General features: G+C 38.4%; 1 protein-coding gene and 1 long non-coding RNA gene across 3 annotated transcripts in view; one reads left to right on the top strand and one right to left on the bottom strand.

The window, feature by feature from the left end:
* The window catches only part of LOC309692562 (monocarboxylate transporter 2), a 37405-nt gene extending 20327 nt beyond the window's left edge, over positions 1-17078 (bottom strand). Inside the window, exon 1 of one of the 2 annotated variants that reach the window (XM_082511179.1) lies at positions 15280-17078. The gene's annotated coding sequence lies outside the window, so the exon portion shown is untranslated. Of the gene's footprint in view, positions 1-6666; positions 8667-15279 lie in introns of those variants that run through there. The other variant, XM_082511177.1, reaches the window with a different exon arrangement.
* Positions 10946-12342, top strand: LOC309692565. Its single transcript, XR_014272363.1, has 3 exons — positions 10946-11258; positions 11462-11548; positions 12242-12342. It is a non-coding gene; the product is annotated as an uncharacterized lncRNA (long non-coding RNA).
* Positions 17079-19031: the final 1953 nt, after the last annotated feature.

Here is a 19031-nt window from a genome sequence, read left to right as displayed (position 1 = left end):
AGTCGCTCAAGCTGAACAGACTGAGTTTTTTTGGGCCTGTGTGATCTCAGTGCACTTGAATTGACCACCTGACTTCACCTTGATGAGTCTTATCCGGACAACAGAGCTCAGTGGAGGGGGCAGCAAGGACACGGCAAGGGGAGCAGAAACCAAAATAGAGTTTCTATAATCAAATCATAGAACTGGCAAAAGCTGGGTTACATACTGGACAGAATGTGTGTGCTGTTTGAGCTACAAGTCTTTGTTTGTAGGGTAAGGTTAGAGTTTGGTTAGTCGTGACAGGTTAAGGTTACAGTAACTGTGCATTATGACAAGAAATGTTCTCTGTGCAAACAGGTCTGCTCACATCTGTGTGTTTGTGTTTTTGTGTGAATGTGTATGTGTGTGTCCTAGAAAGACATCACTTAGTGCCTTGGTAGGAAGCCAAGACATGAAGAAGAATGTCAGGTTTCATTCACAACAAGGACAAAGCTGAGACTCAGTGTTGGATTTCATGTCAGTAAAGAGGAATAAATGAACTTTGCCCTCTTTGAGTTGGCACACCAGACCTACTGCATTTCCTGCTAACGGTAGTAGCAGCAAATCAATGACTACATATGATCATGTGTAGATCCAAATCTGACATTAGCATTCTGCCAATCTATTAGTATCTGAATTTATAACACCCGATAACTGAATGATGAAGAAGCAGACGAGACGAGAGAAACATCCTCCAGCCACGTCACGTGTGTTGACATTGAAAACTTTGTCATCCACACCAAAAACACAACAACCAGATGATCCGGGCAGAATGGTGCAGAGCTAAAATGAGTAAATAAATAACTAAACATAACAAATTGAAGTGAAAACTGTTTATTTGATGTATCTCAAAAATAAATAATATTGTCTCATATTTTATTTTTTTTTATTTAACCTTTATTTAACCAGGAATGTCCCGTTGAGATCAAAGACCTCTTTTTCAAGGGAGTCCTGGCCAAGAGGCAGCACATTTCAAGACAAATACATACGAACAAACAAAGTTAAAATTACACAAAACAATTACACATTATTGAGGCAGCCTGTAGGCCTTTGAGTTTAGTTTTAAAAACATTTAAAGACAACAATTCAGTTAGTTTCCAGTCTTTCTGTAACATGTTCCATGAAAAAGGCGCAGAGTGGACAAAGGCTTTCTTACCCAGCTCTGTGCGGACAAGGGGAACAGACAACAGCAGCTGATCATTTGAGCGCAAGGAGTAAGAACCACTATTTGTCCTTGTGACCAAAGTACAAATATAAGGAGGCAGCAATCCAAGCATAGCTTTGTAAATAAAAGTGTACCAATGCCCCTATATCAGATTACCTAATATTGATATCTGTATCAGGCTTAAATATCCTATATCGGCTCTGCAGTAAAGCTAGAGGCCATAAAAAATCACATTACAAAAGCTTAAAGACTCTAAAACAGTAAGTGCAACAACTCCTTGTACAAAACACATTGAGAACTTGATTTATTGTTATTACAAAAACACTGATTACCACAGGTTTAAACTTTAATATCTCCTTAAGGGAATCATGATTCTCAAACTCTGCCAACACAACTTCAACATCCAGTTATTATTTTTAGATGGAGGTTAATTATAGTTTCCTGAGAGAGATATTGCAGACACCTTTTAAAGGTAGCCTTCAGGGGCCATTAAAGGAGGATGAAAAGAACAGCAAAGACATCCTTCAGAAGAGCAACAATTCCACATTTTCATGTTCACATCTAATTAAAAGTTTTCTTTGAATTCTTATATGTTGAAGTACTTTTTCCACTTTTACTGATAGTGGAAGGTTGAGCAGTGGTCAATTACTAATGTTTTTTAATGGGCTTTTGTGGAGCCTTGTAAGACTTGAATTGTAATGAAGGACAACAGAAGGTTAACTAAATCAGAGTTACGGAGCAAGAGGACACCGGTTTTACCTGGAGGAGATAAATTAAAGCGTAGGATTTGTCTGTATTTGTGAAGACCTTGAACAGAAGAAATACTCAAAAGCTTCACTTAAAAGCTATTCAGGTGAACATATCCTGTAAGTACAAAAGGAAACTTGACCTCTACACTCAGCTTGCCAGCATGCCCCCCGCCTCCTCCTGACTCCGCCAAAGCCTCATGCTGGGACTTGAAGTTATGGCAATGGAAGATTAGCTCTAAGGTAACCTCCAAGTAACAGTACACCCATTGTTAAAATAGAAGTTCATTATTAACCCAATAAACACCTCTCTAAATGTTGACTAAAGCACACATGCCATCTTCTTATCATCACAACAACAATCTAATCTCACTTCAGCAGTCAGGCAAACACACTCGCCCATATTCTTTCACAAAGAAATAATTCCTTTAAAATCTGCTTTCTGATTAAAAAGGCCATCAGGCAGAGGGTCTCCCCATAAAGTACACTAACACTGTAGTTCCCTTTCTCCTCAGCTTCTGGCCTTTTACTAACTCCGGGATGCCTTGATTTAGAAAATAAATTTCATGTGTGGACACAAGAGCATGCTGGGAGGCTTATTCACTTTTCCATATGGGCTGCCAACACCCACATTAAACATCCAATCCTGAGCTCGCTCTCCGCTACACACCTCTGACCATGTCATGAAGGTCACAGAACTGTAATCATGTTATATTTAGTAGTCAGACAGCAAACGTTAGTCATGTCTAGAAATGTGTATGGGGGGAAGGATACTAATGTTATGTAATGATACTAATTCTGTTGCTCAGAATATTTGTACTTTTTGTACCTTATTACTTGACGAATAGGGTACAAAAAAAACTTAACTAGCCATCATAAGAGTCCAAAGAAACTGTTTTTGTAGTTTTTGATCAGTGCCGAGTGGTTCTGTGATGGTGTGTCATGGGTGGGTTCACATCTGGCATGATTTCCATCTTTCAAATAAGAATCAGGTAGAATCAGTTTGAGTCTGCTCTTTGCTCTTTCTTTTCTCTTTTTAATGTAGGGAGCTAACTTTTTTTCATTTGTGAACTATCACTATTTTTCAAACCCTTGCAACTGTACTGCTGATCCATCAAGGTATGGAACTTCTGAGGGTGACCTGTGGTACCAGATCCTTTGGGTCTTGTGGGTTAAGCTTCTGGATAGGCCATGTTTAGGGACATCCTGTGGACGTTTTATCGAGCTGATCTGTGGAGTCTGGAGGCTTGCTCCGTACTTGGAATCTTTGACCCTCTTACTTATTCTTAACTGTTGTGTTTTCGTGATTTGCAGTACACTGTTGAGGAGGCAGCTGCTGTCAGAGTGCAGTTACATGGGTTTTACATGACAAAATAACAATGCTGAAACCCAAGGCCTGGCTGTAGTTTGACTATTCTGGATGTTAAGTGATTAACAGTAAGTAAGTAACATATTTTCTCAGTGTGGAGTATACGCCATGTTTAGTGTTCATGAGGTCATACTAATGAAACCTAATCCAGAGGTTTAGCAGGTTTCCAAAACAGTCCTGTCCTGTTAGAAAACCCAGTTGTGTCCAAGTTTCTATCATCCAGCTGTTGATGTGAAGTGAAGTTAAATAATTTGAAGGTAGTCCTTCTTCATTATTCCATCCACTGTGCAAAACAGGCCCAGAGCATGATGATACCACCACCGTGCCTGACAGTTGGTACGGACGATCTGATATCCTCGTGTTCGTGTTGTTCCCTCGTCATCATAAATAATGTTGTTCCAAGTTCAGCATTGCAAGTGACCTTCTGCTGACGTCATCCGCGACCTCGAAAAAAAACAAACGCCTTCAAAAAATCTACTTCACTTGCGGGAAGAGAAACCGCCTCTGTAAGGACAATATGTATAATGCTTACCGTTTATTAAAGGAAAGTATCCTGAAATGCAAAGAATTCAAGTTCCTGGATCGGCGGACAGAAGCGGTTTCTCTTGTCACAAGTGAAGTAGATTTTTTTAAGGCGGTATTTTTCAAAGGCACAAAAGGGGGACGTCACAACAATGTGATTGGTCACTTGCAATGTTGAACCTGGAACAACATTTATTATGATGATTTGGGAACAACATCGACACGAGGATATCAGATCATCCCAGTTGGAACAGTGTTCTCAGGTTTGACAGCCTCACCTTAACTCCATTCAAACATACTGTACCTCTTGTTAATGTGACCAAAAAAAAAAAAAGCTATAATAGGCATTTTGTTTTTTATGTGTATAGCTGCAAATTTCAATTGAGCTTGAAGTTGTGTATTTTGGAGCAAGGGTTTCTTTTGCTGGTTAGCACCCTTGGCCCATGTCCATCTAAAACTCACTTCTACGTGGACAGTTATGGTGGGGTTTCAGCACTTTTCAATTCATGGCAAGCCGGAGCCGTGGTGATTCCTGGATTGTTTCTGGTTCTCCTAACCAATTTCCTCTCACCTTAGATTGACGGTTTAGCTCTTCATGCAGATTTTGGAAAAGTGATGACACATAAAAACAACTTGTACTTATGAACCTCAAGAGACTTTCCTAATTTGTGTCAGTTTGAAAATTGTGGAGTTAGCTGGACTTCCCCATTGTTTTGAGTATTGGAATGCTGTCAAACAAATACGTTTTATGCTCGCAAAGATAAACTGAATAAGCCTTTGAAACCTAGCCCTAGAACCAATTCAATTATTAATTGATTTAAATGAATCTATATATTTGAGTCTTTATGAATACTGGCCCTGTGTGCATTAGAGACAAATATAAAATGAATTCAAATTTGTTCACCTGATTCTTGTTTTTCTTAAAAGACATTAAAGATATATGCTGTACAATCATTCCACCCAGAAAAAAAGTTCAAATAAATTACCATGACATTCATGCTCATGAAGAGTGAATGTAAACTTCTGACCACAACTGTAAGTATAACATTTACAACAACAATCTCCTCGGGCAAAGACATAAATGCTAGCCAAAGAGTAACTTAGTTAAAAACAAACAACAACACACATTTTAAGATTTCTGCCCACATGGTCAGAAAGGTCACTGCTTTCGGAGAAACAAACAGTGTGGACATTGTCAACTGCAGACTGTTTAGGTTAAATCTACAGACAAGACAACATTAAAAGCAACAAAAATAGGACGGAGACTAAATAGAGAAAAATGCTAACTTCGTTTCTGATGGAAGGGCATGATATGACAAACTTAGGATATTAAAAAAAAGCTAAAATGGAAATTCTAATCATAAGAAAATTCCGGACATATCAGTAAAGTAAGTTAAAGGAGCACAGATGACTAATATCACACGTATTACTTTATAGCAATTATAAGTTTTCGCTGGTTAGCCGTGCTTGCACCTGGTCAAAAAACTGTCCCACACATCTCCTCATAAAACAACACAGATGTACAGATTTGACATGTTAACTGGTGAGCTTTGGAGGAGCTGAAGCATGTTTTATTTTTCTTTCCTTTGGTACAAAGCAAGCTAGCTGCTGACCAGTTTATATGCTACACTAAGCTAACTAGCTGCTGATGGTAGTTTCATTTTTTTGGTGCGGGTAACAATATTATTATCAGACTCTCAGCAAGAAAGTTAAAAACAGTATTTCCAAAAATTGTGAGCTTTTTAAAGTTTTTTTTTTTTTTAAAGTTTATGCATAGTCCCATGTAAATCTAATGCAAATAAATAATGGATGCAAAAGACCTTTTCATCTGCTAGCAAAATGTCATTAAAATGACGTTACTTTTTAATAACAAATTGTGACTGAAAAGTTGTACTCATGAGACATTTAACACACTGAAACTCGACTCAGAACATTTCAGTTCTGCTCCTATGGCCACAAGTGGTTTGATAAATCCGGTTTATACTAGCTACTGTAAGCCACCTAGAACTTAATGATCTTCAGTTTACAACTCTGCCTGTGCTTTAGCATTTTAGCATCTCACCACGGAGGGCGCTGTTACAACCACATATTTGATAACCTGCTAAGATGCTCTGTCACAGCCAACTTGCACGACAGGATCATAGATTACAAACTACAGACTTCATTTTTTCACTTCTACTCAAACCTAAAACTGGGGTCGTGTAAGCTTTTTGCCATTTAAGCTAAATACACATAGGGTATTCATCACATGCAGAATGTGAAGTTATTCATACAGATCACCAACTGAGCAGGAGTGAACCAGACCTGACGTGGACATAAATACTTGTGACATCCTAAGATAATAATATACTTTTTTCTCTTTCAAAGTTCGACTCGATCAGAAATGCCTATAGCTGGAAAGGCGCAGGAACCGGAGAGTGATTCCTCAGCACTGCAGCCTAATCATATGATGCTGCTGATTGAGACCGGATATTGACCGGATGAAGCCAGTCTTAATGCTCACGGCCTGCTAAACCGGATGCTTCAAAACAGCCCAAAAATCAGTGCAAATATATTTTAGGACTGTGCACCTCAGCTCTTCCACCTGCGACAACTGACAGCAAAGCGGCAGATGGGTTTCCCTTCTCTCCTCTCTTCAAAGGCTCCTGAACGCATCATAAAATGCGGTCACCCATCCGACTGGGACACTTGCAGCGCCGCAAGCCGCTGTCTTGACAGGCTACAGCGCTCATTCACCGCAGCGCACACGCATCCCTGCATTGCTCGGTTAATCCTCGGGCTCACCGGCAACGTCGGCGCGTCCTTCACTGCAGTCAATGACAACCGGCCACTGGATGTTACTTTACCTTCTGAAGGAGGCTGTGCGTGCGTGTCCTCCGCGGGCTGCCGGCTGCGATGACCTTGGAGCATAAAGATGCGTGCGGCTGTGTTGTGGACAGATCGCTATTTGAATTTCCTGAGTGAGCCGCTGCCTGACGTTGAGCTGTTGCGCACCACAGAGGGCGGCGCTGCCTGCCCCGTCTCCGTTTTAGATCGTGATCCGAGCAGCCCAGCTTTTTTGTTTTTTGTCACCATCCCTAGACCCTGATTTGGAGTGGCGTGGAAACACCACAGCGGAGAAAAAGACAATAGATTCTGGCGTTTTAAGCGTTTAAACAAAGTACATGTCTTTAATATAATAATTTAATAGTTATATAATATTTTAATAATTAATTATAATTAATAATTAGTTATAATTTAATTATATTAAATTCATATGGATTGCTTCTGAAAATGTCTGTCTGGTCTACTGCTGCACTTTAATCTCTGTCAGATGAGCTTGGCATTGTTATGAATTTAGCTTTAATTATATTTCCTCTTTGTAATGTAAGGAAAAAATGAGGATGTTATACATTTTTGTGTGTTTATTACAAACACACACACAAAGAAGGATAAGAGTAGTGCTGTGGGTTACTGCAAATATTGGCATGATCTATGCCAAGTACTGAAGTAAGTATTGCCAGTACCAATACTGATAACCATCATAAGCAGCTTGTGTTGGGGAGATCAGAGTGGCAGGACTTATTACATGAGTTGTCATCAGTTTCTGAACACATTTTAATGACCACTAAATCCACAATAGACAACACAACAAAGAATAAAACACTCCTTCCAGTTATTCATGTATTCTAAAACAGGGTTTTGTTTCTTTGAAGCTCTGGAATGTAAATGTACATGTCTCTAAAACACTTTGGGTAGTATTGCTACTATCGATATTTGGATTGTTCTACCACCGGTAACAGAAATGTTAAATCATTTTATATAATTATTACTTATACATTTACATTTGCAAGTCACGCCTCTTTTATAACTGGTAGTGCTGAAAAGAGTTTTGCTAAGGATAACACCAGTGCGCCCTCTTTCCTTCAGACGCATTTTAGGAATTGGGACTTTGACTTCTTAAGACTTACAGATTGTGTCAGTCTAAAGGTCACTTTGATGGAGGAGACATGGAATGAGGAAGAGAAGAGCTCTACATCCTAAAAATAAAATTTTAAAAAAGAAAGCTCATGCATGTCCATTTGAATGAAGGTGCAAATGAAAATGACAACAGGTGAACTGTAGAGCCAATAACAGAAGTTACAGCATACAGTGGTTTTTAGGTTTGGTTGGCTTTTTTAAAAATTGCAGTGATGAAAGGGACCTGACAGAAAGTTTGGGAACAGATCATTTAAAAAAGACACAAATGAGCACAGTTCATTATCTTACCATTTACCACTGTATGGTTTAACATTTAAAACTACCTGATGTTACCTGATACAACTTAAGCTGACTGTAAGCAAGCATTCGAAAATGATGATATAGCACAGTAAGTACTAACCTATGATGCACATACTGGTATTCAGAAATAGTGATGATTGAAAAGTTAATGTTAGATTTGTATAGTTTTACTAACATCTAGAACAAATAGATTCCAATTGACTCTATGGCTGATCTTTGAGAACTGTCAACTGACTAAGTTTCTGGCCCTTTGAAGGATTGTAAAGAAAAGCAGTCTGTGGTGGCCGTGATAAGGGAGGTGGCAGTCATGTGCCCAACAGTCTTGCAGGCACTGCCAAGTCCTCACCCTCTGCTCAGTGCAGTGCACACACAGATAATTAAACATATGTACAAACCTTTGGATTTCAAATTAGCAGACAAATAAAATACATCACAGATGTGTGTTTAAATGCTGTGTTCCTGCAGGTAGTTTGAAACTGGAAGATGTTTGATCAGATGTACCATTATTGTCCTACTGTCACCACCAGCAGGACCATTCTCTGCTCTTTGGTGTGAGGAGGAGCCAAGGTTATTACAGTTAACTACAACTAAACTAAAAACTAAAATTATATATTTTTTTTAAAATTGTTAACTAAAATACAAATAAAATTTTGAATTTTGGACTGAAATGATTTAATTAATTTGGTATAATTAAATACATAAATAAAACATGTATTAAAACTTGCCTGATGAGGCTTTGACAGATATATTTATTGAGACTTTGGACGTCTGCAACACTTTGAGTCAACTGCGTTCAAAAGGTTGTGTGTTTTTATTATTGTAATACCTGTACTATTTTGCCTCTGATATATTCCCTGCATACAAAAATAATCATTAAAGCCTAAAACTAAGACTCAAACTAATAGACGCTAAACTAAAGCTTAACATTTTCAAACTGTAATAACTGTGGGGGGAACAGGGGGAGCACTGCCAGAGACCTACAATATGGCCTCCAGCAGGCTACTCAGGTGCCTGATTCAAATAAACTGTCAGATACAGAATCCATGAGGGTGGCATTTAGTGCTCACAGGTCGGTGCCACCGTAAAGTACTCGACGGTGCTGGGATGGAATCCATCATCGAGAGTTTATGCTGATGCAGTGGGCCCTGGATTCCCGACAAAGGGCAATGCCTGGCCTCGTGTGACCGGAGTTTCTTGCTCTTATCCGGGGGCCAGATCGCAGGGGTAGTTGAGATGGTTCCTCCTTTCAATGTGGACCAATAACGGCTCTACTCTAAAACCCTCCCAAATGACTGAACTCTTTGCTCTCTCTCTAAGGGAAAGGCCTCAGTGTGTCAACCCTGCCAAATATTCTGGGAGATTCCCCAGGACACCGTCCACTGTCTCATCAGAAACATGCTCAGGGGCTGTCAGGCATATATGAACACAACTGAACAGGCTTGGTCTGTGATTTCAGATTTGAACTTTTGTTAAAACATTTTGCTCTGTATCAGTAAAAATTTTTAACTTTAACATTGCTTTCACCAGGCTCCTAGAAGCTGTTTTAGTGTTCCCTTCATTTTTCTGTGCAGCCTGTAAGAGAGACAATCTTACAAAATCCCAAAACGTTACAAAAGTATGCTCACTGCAGAAAATTTGCATGCAAAGGTCTTGAAATCAGCAACACTAGTGGATCAAATTGAAGAGACAATAGAAAAACAGTTCCAGAGTCAATGGGCATTAAAAATGGCAGTGTCTGAAGAAGCTGATATCTGTCACTACTGAGGGGAGTGGAAGTGTTGGTACTGATGAAAAGCCTCAAAAATATACCCAAAATCTGAGGAAGGAATCCAAAAATGTCAGTTTATGAATAATCTGTAAAAGTTTATATCAAATAATATATAGTTTTTTGTGGAATTCCATTATTCTAAAAAGAAGAACGTAAGACATGACTAAATAACTCAAGTTGAAATTTGAAATTAGTGGAGGGTTGATTTACTGCATACAGGGACCTTTGTTTTTTCTGTGATGTGAGGGTTTTAGTCTTTCTCTAAAATGTTCTTGTGTGTACAAAACGGCCGACATCAAACACACCCGATCTGGGTCATTTGACCTCAATCCACAGGATTAATCTGAAAGGAGCACAGTGACGCTTCTACATATGGTAGCACTGACTTGGCACGTGTAAAGATGACATTTAACAGCAAAGGCTCAATGAAACTTTAAAGATGCAATGAATAATGAAAAACATTCCTTTTTCAATTTTTGCAGGTTTTGCATGTTCTTCTTCTAAATGTTTCGAGAGATTATCTCAAGTGATTTCATCAGTCGTCTCTTCAAGCTGCAATGAGACATTGTCAATTTCATGCCTTCGTCTATAATCAAATGATCAAAAACCAAACCTGCCAAACAGCAACATGTTACCTTTATGCAACCAGTCACATCATAATTAGTTTTGTTCAAAGTACAGATATGGCTCTATTCTGTGAACTTAACAGAATTTTTCTGTTCTGCTTTTCTTTGGGCATTTTCTCATTACATTTATTACTTTCAATTTTGGGGTCATTTTAATTCATCTTTGTGCATTTTTTCCACGGCAAATTAAATGAATCTAAAGTGCAGCTCAGGTGATCCTGGCATTTAGTTTGCTCGAGAGGGTGCTCATTATATTTTCAAAGTCCATAAGCAGCCAGAGGTCATTGGATGGGGCACTGAGAGAGAATACCTAAAAATGAGCCAAGTGCATCATTCAGTGCATTTGGTCAAATGATGGGTTATCCATTCCAGAAAATATATCAAGAGCCCCGTTACCTCTAACACTAAATTCACCCATCCATCCATCCATCTATTCATCCATCCGTTCATCTACTTGTTCTCAGGCAGGGGCGGAGCGTGGGGGTGGCTTACTGGGCTTAAGCCCGGGTTGTTTTGTCAGAAGCCCGGGGTATTTTGGAGTGCAATTTTTTCATAGTTAGATGCCTGGCTGACAACTGTATAAAACAAAAAGTACACACAATATTCGAAGCACATAGTGCACACTGTGGGAATTTACGACTGTGCGTGAATCCCCCCCTGATATTGGTATGATCCAAGCTCAGGCACTAAGCGACTGAGCGAGGGGGCGGGGCAGCTGCTGCCCGTCAGTGCGCTGTTGGAGAGACGGAGCCAGCCATACTAAGGAGAGCTTAAGTTTGACCAGGTACCAAAGCAAATCATTCGTACCGTACAAATAATGTAAATATGATGGTGTATCACGAAAGATTGATATCAAACTGATCACTTGACCAATATTACGTTACTTGCTCTTCAAGTGAATCAACAAATGGCGAAATGAAAAGCCGAACAAATGCTATTTTTTTTTTAGAGATTCTTAGCTTACGTGTGTTTATTTCATATTTTCAGTTCTTACCCTCCCCGACTAAATCGGTTTCAGTTATGTACTGAAATATAAGAATGGACATTAGAGGGTTCTTTCAAAGAAAAACTCAGGTAAATGTTATTTTATATATTATGCTTTGTATGTTGTTCATTTGTATGCAAAACAAGAGGAATTTCAGTACACAGCAGGATATTCACATTTGTAACCAGATATTTACACTTTAGGGAGAAAACATAAAACATTTTTACTGCACAACATCAATTTAGAGTAAACTTTTGTTTTAGATAAATATTGAAATATCTTTTGAATTAGTTAAATGTCACAATAAAGAGAGACAGAGCTTTCTGTTTTTTATCACTTTCATCAAATTTAGGAGCACATGTACACTAAGTTTATTGTTAATTAATAAGAAAACTCCAGATGATTCCATTCTGAGCTGAAGAAGCTTCTGATAGGTTAGTAGAGTCCATGTGAGTAAACAGGTGGCACAGCTGTGGATGCATATAAGGCAAAACACAGAGCCTGTTTCTTTGAAATGGGAAAATCAAGAGATGTCAACCAAAACACCAGGAAAAGAACTGTGGAGCTCCATAAGTGTGGCTCAGTTTGAATACAATTTGGTGCCATTTGCAATTAAGAAATACAGACGATTTCTCTCTTTACTCTTAAAGTTAACAAATATGTTTTTTATATTTATCAATCTAAAAAAATAAACATTTAGTCTGATTTGATGTTACAATTAAAAAGTGTTTGTGTTTTTATCTGAAGAGTTTGTAAATATCTGTATATTTGATGATTGTCAGCACAAAGAGGGAGAGAGGAACAGAGAGGGAGATGGAGAATGAGGACAGAACAGAGATGAACAAGAGCAGGTGAGACACACATGTTACTCAAATGGTTGTTTACCAAAAGTATCACCGTATCATAGGTACTCATGTATCTCATACCTAGTGTTTCTTTTTAGGTTTGTTATTTTTCAAATTCTATATTTATTAAGTTATGAAGGCTTGTTTGCACAACAAGGCTAAATAATTATATAAACCTTTCTCAATCTAAATATTGTACTTTGGTAAAATTAAAAAATAAATGTAGTGCAGGTCTATGATGATTTTTAGTGCTACTATCATCTAGTTCTGATTCTGATTCTGTCTTGGTTAAGTCCCAAGTAGTCCTGATTTTGAACTGTTGTAGTCCTGTTTTAATTCTGGATCAGTTCTTGGTCTGGTTGAATTGGGGTTTAGTCCTCGTGTCTTGATACAGCCCTGATTTTGTTCTGCCTACTGCTTAATTAAAAAACTAGTTTAAGGTGTTCTGCACATGTGATATATATTTTTCCCTATATGAAGTCATTCTTTTTTGAACAAAACTCAAAACAGAGCCAATTAGTCTTTCAGTCATTTCTACCCCCCCCCCCCCCAAGGGAAAAAAAAATCCCACATGCATACTATCCTTTTGGGCTAAGCCCCGGGTGTTTCAAATGTCTGGCTCCGCCTCTGTTCTCAGGTCATTTAAATGCAAGAGGATATAAAACACATGAAACACAAACCTCCGTTGTTCCTTTTCCACATGGGATTTTACATAGAATGAACACATTTAAATATGTGATCCAAAAATGGATTTGTTGATTTATAACTTACACAAGTTAATTGTTGGATGAATATCTTATTTTTCTGTGCATGAAATTAAAATTCGTAATAAGTGTGTAAAAACACGTGAAAACAAACGAAAGCACAATTTTAGATCAAATCGGAACAAAAAGGGGGGAAAGGGTCGATTAAAAACGGCGTGTGTATAACTTCAGTTTATGTCATTAATTCATCTAGCTTTTCACATTCTCTGTAGTTTTAAACCACAGACTGTATCTAAAAGATGGACATGCCTGCTGGATGAGCTAATAACGTTACAGATAAAAAAAAAAAAAACAATGTCATTGTCAACTCGTCAACCACACTAGTGCCTTGCTCATTTCTGTCAGTGGTACGAGTCTTAAAGTCTGAGGTGTGCAAGGTGAACAGGAATGGAGACACCACAGTTCCCCGTGTAGCTCCTGAACTGCACATCACCAAATCAAACAGCCCAATCTCACACAGTGCAGTCTGTCTGTCTGGTAGTCAGTGATCCATGAGATGGTTCATCCATGTGTTTCCTGATGTTTCCTGCTGCTTCTCTCTCTTGTGTTAATTGGAGATAGTTTAGCCAGGAGCCATCACCATTCCCCTCTGAGGCCTTCCTCAAACCGCAACTGCAATTCATACTCATGCCATCAGCCATTAGCTACTACAAATACTGTCAACTTTAAAACGAGGATGTGGTCCCACCTAGTAAAATACACTTAAGAACTCAAAGAAGGTGACCTGGATCGTGCAGCTGTTACTACCTAAAATAAATAAGCATAAGCTCTCTGCAGGATGGCTGCTTCATTCATTCACCGATTTGCTCTGTATAAAAAAATGAGAAGGGTTCAGGAGATGTTTTCACCTGGAGTCTCTCCAGCACTTTGATCACATACAATGTGAGAGTAACTGATTGATAGTTTCTTAAACTCAGATGGTGTCAGCATGTTTGGTATAGGAACTAGACAGCGTGTTTTCTATAATACCAGCATCTTATCCTATTTCAGACTGTGGTAGCCAGCTGTCTGTGACTGGGGATTAGAGAGACCAGTGAGGATAGTGTAGGGTGTGTGGTGGTGGAGGAGGCAGCACAAGGCTAAACCTGTTGAAGAAATTCAATTTGTGATATAGCTACGGTAAGTATAGCAATTAAATATTTTAAACTTTTAAACTACACAACTTCATTTTAGTTAACATCTAAAACGTGCATCCATTTGTGATATACAGGCTATTGTTGCAGTCAGTGTTTCAGGAGCAACAGAACTAAAGGCTGACTGAAGTCCATGCTCATTACTCAGCTCTCCAGGGATTACACAACAACTTTAGCTCTGGGCCCTGCAGTCTGTTTTCTTACCAGAGATCACCAGACGACATGAAAACACTAATCATGGACCCTTATTTAAAGTAACATAAACATAAACTTCAATTATGGTGGTTTCAAATACAACGTTGAACCAGTGGAGACTTTAGATTTGATTCTGACTTTATGAAAAGCAAATAAACTGTCCCCAGTGCTGCACCATTCTGGCCTTATCCAAAACCTCACAAAACACTTTGTGTGTCCATTTTGAGCTAAATATTTCAGAGGCTTCAGAGGGGGAAGCTTTGAATGATCTAACAGTGGTTTTTACCAGTTTTGCTTCTTGAGCGCTTTGAAAACTATCAAAATGCTTATTTTCAAAAGTCTTTCATGTTTGGCAAAAGCTGCGAGCTATATCAAAATCATTGTTTTCTCTGTCACGTGTACAGACCTCTAGATGCCTCAATGTGTGACTGTGGATTTTGCAGAAGATTACATGCAGTTTTCTTAAACACCTACAGCGGTCCTTCGCTATAACACGGTTCACCTTTCGCGGCCTCGCTGTTTCGTGGATTTTTTTGTGCAACTTTGCTTGTTTTTTTTAACAGCGCATTGTTTTCTGAGTCCTGATTGGCTGTAGACCATTGTAATGGAGACCAGGGGTTCCATTACCTGGTTGGTATTGTTAATAATAAATTGTTGGATTGGGAATTTAAAATGGGGTAATAAAGAAAACACATTAGTTCTTATGGAGTCTTTTATTAGGTTATTTGACATACGATTAAATTGACAGCTTGTAACAGAAAAGAGACAGTGGGACTGGCCATCCTACCTGTGTCGGAGAAGAGCCAAAGTTAGAGCTGCTTGCAGTTAATCATTTATCAATAACCTAAATATATGCAAAATGAGAACTTGTAAAGGTACTCACCTGTCCTAGTTGCTTCTTGCAGGATGTGGAGCAAAAGAGTGAAAGCGGCTCAATCACCTGTTTAAGAGCTCTTGGGGCAGACCAGTGTGCCAGGTTAGGGAGTATGGATAAAGAGGGTTTTAATTTAGATAGAAATGGGTGAAGCTTATGTTATTGGTTTGTTTATAGTATGTGTTGGAAATATGTATATGTTTGTGATGTGCTTTAATGTTATTGTATGTTTGTTTGTGTGGAGGGTTATGTGTTCATTTTGATTAGTTAACCCCCATACTTGGGCTATTCCGGATGCTCACCTGGAAAAGGTAGAGTATAAAAGGAAGCCATTTTGTTTAGATGTGGTTAGTGTTTGTGCTGTTATCATGCTCCTTCTTTAATAAAGTGCCAAACCATGGATGTCTTTTACTCCAGTCTCGCGTCATATTATTGGACAGAACCTATGACCGCCGGCCAAAACTGACAACCATAGTCAATCAGTCTACTGCCATGTCTTCTGTCCAGTACAGAATGCGTTCAGCTTGTCAAATGTACATAACTCTTTGATCGCTAGCAGTGTGACTCTGAAGTGCTGCACTGTATGTTTGTCAGTTTTCTCCCCAACAAACACAACAATGTCGACGAAACATTTTGCACCGTCAAAGGCGCCTGCGGTAGCTCCCAAAAGGCAGAGGAAGATGATAACCATCGCACAAAAAGTTGGACTTCTGGACATGCTAAAGGAAGGTAGAAGTTACTTTTCGGGATTATAAGGTGCATTAAGCGAAACAAAACAGTCAGATAAGTCAAACTTTACTCAGCTTCCTCTACTTTCGTACCATTGATTAACTAATGTTGAATTCTCTGGCAGCTGCTCTATTCCCATGTTCTGGACCTAAAACAGGGTTTGATCTTTGGTTTCATTCTATAATACTGGACTTATTTTTCTGCGAAGGTTTGAACTTTGAGAGTTTAAACAAGAGAGAAAAGTGTGAAAATGTTCATGCCTGTCTGAGAAAATTGTATAAAATGTGTAGTGAGAGGTTTTACAGCCTTAAAACATCTATAATAACTCTAAAAAATAAAGCTGGCTACTTCGTATATTTCACCTATCGCGGGTTATTTTTAGAACGTAACTCTCGCGATAAACGAGGGACCGCTGTACTTGTTTAAATTTACTATGTGTAAATTTAAACTGGTTTAACAGCTAATATAGGCAGAGTTTTACCATTTTGTAAGTTAACTAAGGAACACACAAATGGTTTGAGAGCATTTTTAATTCATTAATGCTTCTCTTGCACATTTTACAAGCTCATCCCATATTTTCTGTCTCAAACCCTGTAAAGTCAGGTAATGTATACATCAGACAGCCATCCCACAGACTTTTATGTAGTGTAAGTTTAAAGAAAAAGTAGGTTTCTGTCATTGCTCACACAGCAAAATCTATATCATAACTAAACCTCAGAAATCTCAGCCAAAGGAAGAATAATCAAGGCCAAGCAAATATGTGATTCTTGACTGACTCCACTGACAAATCTTACAGTTGTTTGTGTTATGCCCCCTCTAGAGGTGACCAAGAAACATCATTAAAGGCATCCATCGGCCACAAGTCCCAAGCAAACAGAAGAACAACCTGAGATAAAATGTATTTATTTTTAACAACATTTTTACAAATAGAGGAGCATAAATTGATGTCAAAGTGAGACAAGGCCAACATGACAAACAACCAGACATGTCCAAAGAAGCACTACCACGATAATCTTACCAAGAGAATTGACATAAATACACTTATTTAAATGTAAACACAAAGCACACAACTGCAGGTGTTGCTCGTTGGAACGACATTATTGAAGCAGTGTGGGATCATTTTGACAGAAAATAGAACAGCCATCTTTCAAAGGTGGGCTTTTTTTTTTTTTTTTTTTTTTTCTTTTTCTAAATGACATCAGAAACAGCAGTATGCGACATTACGTGATGGCAGAGCTTCAGTTCATCCTTTGTCATTTTTTTTTTTTTTTAAATAAATAGGACAGGGGGAATGAATGAGAGAGAGAGGGGGAGAGAAAGAAAGAAAACCAAAGGGGAGAAGAGACGGTGAGAAGGGGGGGAAGAGAGAGAAAAAAAAAAAGAACTCCTGGGTCACCTGTATGGAGAAAAAAAAAAAACAAACAAAAAAAACAAACAGAGGAGACAGCAAACAACAAAGAGCAACATAATAATAGAGAAAACAAAGCACCATCACAATAAACTAGCTAGTCATAGATATCAATATTTACTAAATAATAAACGATATTGTGCAGCACGCAAGATAGACAGCGCACAGTGTGCTTTGAGGTAGCAGCCAAGAAAGCTTTAGTCCGCGTCTGTGAATACCCATGTGTGCATACCTGTGTGGATCAGCATGCTTGCATTCCAAAGGTTTCTCCATGTAATGATCTGCTAGGGAGTGTGGGGGGGCCACAGCCCCGTCCTCCAGGGTGTGAAGCGGGTATGGAGGAGATCAAAACTGGTGGGCTTTTTCAAGACATCTGGAGAACGACTCCTGAAGACTACTTTAGTACATAATACTGTATATAAATTATTTTTTTCTGTGCAAAACACTCATGCATGCAAAGTTACAGCGCAAATCAGAGTCCACACTTTATTTTTTAACCTGTATTAGCATTGAAAGCCTTCCTGTAACAGCTGGGTGCTGCAGTTTTTAAGAACAAGAAAAGAAAGAAAAACAAAGAAAAAGGACATTTGAAGGACTATTTTTGGTCATGGATTAATACATATTTGATATTCTGGTGAGGTTTTTTTTCTGGCAGCATGATGGTGAATGTGTCATGTTCATTATAATGAAGGAGAATGTCAGCTAGTCCGTTTTGGCATGGCCTTAATCATGCATGGATAACAGAGGAGCTCGGTGGCAAAAGTTGGTTTGGGGATTTTAGTGGGTTTGGTTTATGCTGTGATAAATTGGGAATTATTGTTTATCCCCTGCTGAATTTATTTATGAATTTATAAGCTTGCTCACTTCCAAACAAATGGAAATAAAGCCTCTCTTTTTTTATTGTATAATTATAATGAAGAGAGACAGAATAGCAACCAAAAATCCAGAACAAAAAAAAAAACCACATTAAAGAAAAGGTATAAACTGACCTGCATGTCACTGAGTGAAATCAGGAGTTTGATCCCCTACAACCCAGCCAGAATTCTGAGTTCCACGATTGGCTGTCAGGGACTTTAAACTTGGCTGAAATGGACTACAATACCATCATTAAGAAGCTTGGTGAGAAGCTAAGAGCTTCTTAATGATCAGAAAGTAGTAGGTACCACAGTCACCAAGAAAACTACTGGTAAGACGCTGTGCTTTAATGGCATTCCAGTAGCTACATGCTAGCAGTTGCTAAAAGTTTAGATGTTTGTTATCTTCTCACTGCGTTAATATGAACCTAAAACATTTTAACTATGTATTTCTTCTAAATGCTGTCTAAATAATATCATTGTCACATGTCAAATCGCACAGTTTGAACAACTAAATTGCCGTTTATCAGTAAGCTAATAATCGCTAATTAGCTTACATAAGCGAACATACTTTCAGAAAAAGTGGGTAACATTACCATAAAGTTAACTTTACTGGTTTATATTATTTTAAGCAAATGCCAAAGGCATACACTACTTTAGAGTTTTGCTCATTATTTAGTAAGAAATATGTATTTTGTGTAAATTAACTGATAGCAATGTTAATGACATGTTAAGTAATATTAAGTAATGTTTCTATTTTATAGAAAAGT

This window comes from Aulonocara stuartgranti (genome assembly GCF_965226115.1).
Source record: "Aulonocara stuartgranti genome assembly, chromosome: 17".
Lineage (NCBI taxonomy): Eukaryota > Metazoa > Chordata > Actinopteri > Cichliformes > Cichlidae > Aulonocara > Aulonocara stuartgranti.
This window is presented reverse-complemented; position numbering and strand designations above follow the sequence as displayed.